At 37.7% G+C, this 5,794-nt stretch overlaps 1 pseudogene; it reads left to right on the forward strand.

The window, feature by feature from the left end:
* Nucleotides 1–5,102: 5,102 nt before the first annotated feature.
* On the forward strand, nucleotides 5,103–5,200 carry LOC132280519 (small nucleolar RNA R71; annotated as a pseudogene).
* The last annotated feature ends 594 nt before the right edge of the window (nucleotides 5,201–5,794 follow it).

The raw sequence follows: 5,794 nt of genomic DNA on the forward strand, positions 1-5,794 counted from the left end.
TCTTTTAGCCCGGATCAAATATCTTGTTATACATCCCTTCCTCGGCGGGGTGAAAAACACTTTGAACCCCATCTAACAAATGGTTCTTTAAAGAACTTGTTGGATTTGATTCAAAAGACATTGATGGTCCTTGGTTTATGCAACTCTTGGGCTTCCATGCCCTTTTAAACTTTGCTTTTGAAACAAAAATTCTTGAATTCAAATTTGAAGATGAACTCTTAGAAATTCCACTTCCAAGCAAAGACTCAGTTTTATCAAGTTCATTTTCAAGACACCTTTCTACAACACACACTTCTTCATCCTTGTCTATTGAATTCAGGGTTGGATTAAAGATATTCAACTTTACCTTCATGTGGCCAAATGAGATTTTCATTATCCCCAACCTACAATTGATATTGGCATTTGCGGTTGCCAAGAAGGGACGACCAAGTATAACAGGAATTTGGCTCTTGGGATTCGGAACCGGTTCCGTGTCTATGACAACGAAATCAACGGAGAAGAAGAACTTATCAATCTTAATCAAAACATCCTCAATGATACCCTGGGGCTTTTTGATGGATCGGTCGGCAAGTTGTAAAATCACCGACGTTGATTTTAAGTCTCCTAAGCCCAATTCGACATATACCGAATATGGAAGAAGGTTGACACTTGCTCTTAAGTCTAGAAGAGCCCGATTAATGACATGGTCACCAATGATGCAAGAAGTAGTAAGGGAATTGGAGTCCTTAAACTTTGGGAGTGTGTTATGTTGCAAAATGGAGCTCACTTGCTTAGTCAAGACCACTTTTCTTGGTGCTTGGCTTTTGTTCTTCCTCTTTTGGGTGCAACGATCTTTCAAAAATTTGGTATAAGCTAGAATTTGCTTAATTGCATCCAAAAGTAGAAGGTTGATCTTCATTTGCCTAAACACATCAATGATTTCATTAGTCTTGGTCTTTTGTTTGTCAAAAGAAATAGATCCTTTCAAGGCATCCAGAAATGGAGCTTTAGGCTCAAAAGCTTTTTCAGAATTTTTCTTTGAAGAATTTTTAACACAAGAATTTTTCAAACGATCACAAGGATTTTTCAAACCATCTTTTAAAACTTTATTCAAATCATTTTCCATTACTTTTTCTATAAAGGGGTAGTGCACATGCAATGAAGGAGGAATATGATGTGAAACGGGACGGGTGTCAACTTTTGGTTGCACCGGTTCACTCTCTTCATTGGACATACTCACTTGGTTGTCCATAATTCTCCCACTTCTCAAGGTTGTCACCGCATTGACATGTTCAATTGTGTGACCTTCCAATGAGGAATGAGTCTCCACAACATATTGTTGCTTTGGTGGTGCATTCAAAGGTATCTTCCCTTTCTCTCTAGCATTCAAAGTACTAGCTATTTGCCTGACTTAGGTTTCTAGCTTAGCAATGGATTGGGAATGGGAATAAAGCAATTGAGTGTTTGCCTCTAGAGTGCCTAGAGCGGTCAACACTTTCTCCTCAAAAGCGGGACTCCTAGAATTTCCTTGAGAATATGATGATTGGTTAGGAAAATGAGAATTAGAGAATTGATTTCCATGTGATGATTGAAAAGATCTAAAACCTTGGGAACCTTGGCCTTGCATTGGTGGTGGAACATACTTGTTTTGAAAACCACCTTAGGGAGGGTTTGAGCCTTCCCCTTGGTTTTTCCAAGAGAATTTTGGATGGTTCCTCCAACTTGAATTGTAATGAGTGCCATAGGGATTATTCCCTTGGTTGACAAATGTAGCATTGACTTGCTCATGGTTTTCACTTGGCACATGTCCATGGGGACAATTGGAAGTAGAATGTAAAACACTTGAACAAGTCATGCAAGATTCATTAGATGCACGATGAGAATGGTTAGGGGAGGAAGACATTTGATTCGCCGAAGTTTGGTTAATCAAAAATTGATCAAACCTTTGAGATAAGGATTTCATCTCGGTGGCTATGTCATTAGAATTGCCAACTTAATATAAGCCAACATTCTTCCTTCCACCTAGATTTCTGCCATTTTTAGAAGACAAAGATCTATGTATTGAATTTTCACTCATACTTTCATACAATTGCCACACATCATCTGTAATGACCCAGTCATTTACCTCCTTTCCTTTTTTCCTGAAAATTTTACGGATAAATTTTTTTCATTTAATTTTCTTTTCTGAGCTTTGTTTCTTGTAGCTTAGTGTAGTCTCGAGTGCTCAAAATTGGTTTTTGATGCTCTTTTCTATGGATTGACAACTTCTTTTGAGGACAGAGTCATTTCTGCATTTTCACTTTTCGAATACTATGCGCTATTTCGTTCTTTTCCCTATTCTGTCTTATCTCCATTTGTCAATTTTTTGCCCAACCTCAGTTTTCATGCTCGGAGTTGGTTTTTAACTTCACGTGTCTTCATCTTCAGTGGTTTTCTCGAAATACATATCTTCACTTTTGTAAGAAAGTACTCTGGTTGCTCCCGGTGTCCATAGGGGTATGGATGCACAATTCTTTAGAATTTTTTTCTTTTCTTGGGGTGTTTTTCATAAATATCTTTTGAAGATATTTTTTTTCATGGGTATCTAAGAAAATATCTTTTGGAAGATATTTTCATTCTGGGGTATGTATTGTATGTGTTTCCAAATTTGGTTATGCTTGGTAGATAGTTGATATCTTGTATATACATGTTGATATATACATTGTTGCACAACTTGTTGATTTTGGAAACTTGGGGATATCGTTGTTTGGCTATGGCTAGGACTTGATTCTAGTACTGGGGATTGTCCTTCTATATAGTCTAGTGCGCACATAGGGAGGTTACCCGTAGGCTAGTAACCTTAAAGTAACTATGGTGTCGGTCTAATCCGGCGTGACATCCAAGTATCTACTTTGTTCGATTTCATATTTCATTTCAAGTTGATAACTAGATGATATCGTAACTTGTTGTTCCTTATATGATTTCCCATTTTGAGTTTCAAGATGTTTAGTTTAAGAAATCATGCTTTATGCATTGTATTGGAGGTTCCAATGTTGGTTAATGGCATCGATATTGTTATTTGTGTTTTGATGTTCTAATGTAGCTTAGGAATGATCCTATAGATTCAATTGGAACATAGACGTTAGGTGGCATGACCCACTTCTGTTGTTTTCATGCATTAGATTTCAAGTCGATAGCTTTGAGGAATTGTATTTTTGTTATCTTGTATAACATGCTTTTATGTTATTCAATTACATTGATAATATGATTCATGTTAACTATAAACTTATCGTATTCATTGGATTATCCCAACCTTGATTCATTTCATATACGTAGATGTATCATGATTCTTGTTGCTTATACTCCATGGTAGCTTAGGATGATCCCTGAGTCTAATCTTTGACATAGACGTTAGGTGGCATGATCCCTTTTGAACTATATCATGTTAGTCTTATAAATCTCTAAAGAAATCGAGTTGATGCATGCTCATTCTCTACGAGTAAACTTGTTTACTCATCCCAAAGTTACTGGGGGATTTGATCAGGTATGAAGACTTGGGTTCGTGATGCTTGCTGTTTAGTGGAATGGCTTCTAGCTTTTCAGTTTCTATTTCATGCAAGTGTTAGCATGAAAATTCCATTGTCATAGCCTTTGTATAAAACTTGTATTCTTTGATTCCATATATGTAATGTGTACATAAGTACACCCTTTTTATTGTATTCAACATGTATAAGATGAGGCCGGAAGCCAACAACATGTAACTTGTATTTTATGCACTTTTACTTTCAAAGTCATTATGAAAATGTTGAAAAATGCTAAGTCTTTACTTCATAACTTTTGCATCGGGTGTGGGAATTCCATTCCTTTTTTTTCATAGGGATTCTATGATCGTGTATGAGGTGTGGCCAAGGGCCAAACACCATTTCATTCTAGGCTTTGCATTGTGGTTCCATTTATTCCATTTTTTAGCATTTTTAGCCATTGATAGGTCATATTTTGCATTGAGGCCATTTTGAGGCTGCAGACCATTGGGACGCGTCTTAAATGTCTTTTTACATTCACGTGCATGTCCACATTTCACAAAAACCTTGAGTATCAACTTTTGACCTATTTTTGGGAAATTTTTATGAAAAATTCCTCCATGGGGTGTCATTTGAGTTCTTTCTTGTTTTGGTATGTTTTAGATGCTTTAATAATGTTAGAAATTTTTTTCAAACGTGTTCAGATCAAGTAGAAAGCTTAAAGAGCCTTAGAAATGGACCTAGCATCACACACACACACATTACAGCAGCTTTTCTGAGCTGCAGCAGATGTGTTGGTCGGCTGATGGAGCATCATCAGTCGGCTGACAAGCCTCGAGACCATTCCAGTCGGCAAAACCTTGTTTCAGCCGACTGATCATTGGGGTTCAGCCGACTAAAGGTTGAGGTTTGGCCAGCTAATCCTTGCCGTCGGTCGACCGATCCTCCCTGGAGCTTTCTCCTTCCAGTTTTCCTTGGATAGTTTTCTTGTTCTGACTTCAAAAGGTCATATCTTATTCATTTTTAATCCAAATCTAGCCATTCTTGATTCTAAATTCAAAAGCTCGAAGTTAGCTTTCCATTGGTTCTAACCATTCATCAAAACTCCACCTATAATGAGTGTTATTCTAGTTTTAGTGAGATTGGTTCGTGGTAACCTTTAAACGACGAAGGCTATTTGGTTTTAAATTTGTATCTTTTCCGTCCGGACTCAGAATCAGGCGATTCTTGAGTCCAACCTTGTTCGTTTTTCATTTTCTTTCTAATAGTGTGCACGGTGGCACCCATTTCAGTATGGAATGACCATTTTGCCCTTTGGCTCATTCTTGTCCGTTTGTGAACCGTTGCTTCTGCACTTGTTTTCTTGGAGTTCCATGGCTTCATGGGGAGTTATCTTGGTGCCTTACGGATGATGTACATCTCTTGAGGCCATTTTTCTCCTTATACTTCCACATTTTTGGATTTGGTTTGGATCATTATGGAACGCACTGGGTTGAAAAATCCAGGGTCATTACATCATCTACATGCTTTACAAGATAAGAACCACCCATAGATGCATCAACCATACCCTTATGACTATCTGGTAAACTTCCAAAGAAATATTGAACTAGTTGCCACTTAGGTATGTCATGATGTGGGCACTTCCTAAGCAAGTCATTAAACCTTTCCCATGCCTCATGAAACATTTCCCCATCCCCTTGAGAAAATTCATGAATGGAAGTTCTCATGGCATTGGTCTTTGAAACTGGGTAGTACTTCTTCAAAAACTCTTGTTGCATTTCTGCTCAAGAAGTTATCAAAAAAGGCCTAAGATTATTAAACCAATATTTTGCCTTGTCCTTAAGGGTAAAAGGAAAAAGTTTGATTCTTAACACTTCTTCTAGCATGTCTATGTATTTCACGGTGGAACACACTTCAAGAAACTCATCCAAATGCTTGTAAGGTTCTTCACTTGGAAGTCCATTATAGTTAGGAAGCATTTAGATGGTTTGTGGTTTAATCTCACAGTGATGTGCTCTAAATAGGGGCAATTGAATGCAAGTAGGTGCATTTTATTCATTAGGCATATAATGGTCTCTTAAAGCAATGGGAGGATCCACAACCGGCAGTGTTACTCAAACACCTTGATTACCTTGCATAATGGGAGGTTGTGGAGCAAAAATTGGCCAAGGCATTTCCAATGGAATTTGGCCTTGTTGTTGTGGTGGAATGAATGGTTTAGGCATGCCTAATGGTACTTGAATATTTTTATGATGCACATTAGGGTGCCTTATTGGTCTATGTGACCAAGGTCCTCCATATGGTCGTCATTCAAT

The sequence above is a fragment of the Cornus florida genome, unplaced genomic scaffold, assembly GCF_030987335.1.
Source record: "Cornus florida cultivar Cherokee Brave unplaced genomic scaffold, ASM3098733v1 CherokeeBrave_3.0.0_Hap2_Chr10, whole genome shotgun sequence".
Classification (NCBI taxonomy): domain Eukaryota; kingdom Viridiplantae; phylum Streptophyta; class Magnoliopsida; order Cornales; family Cornaceae; genus Cornus; species Cornus florida.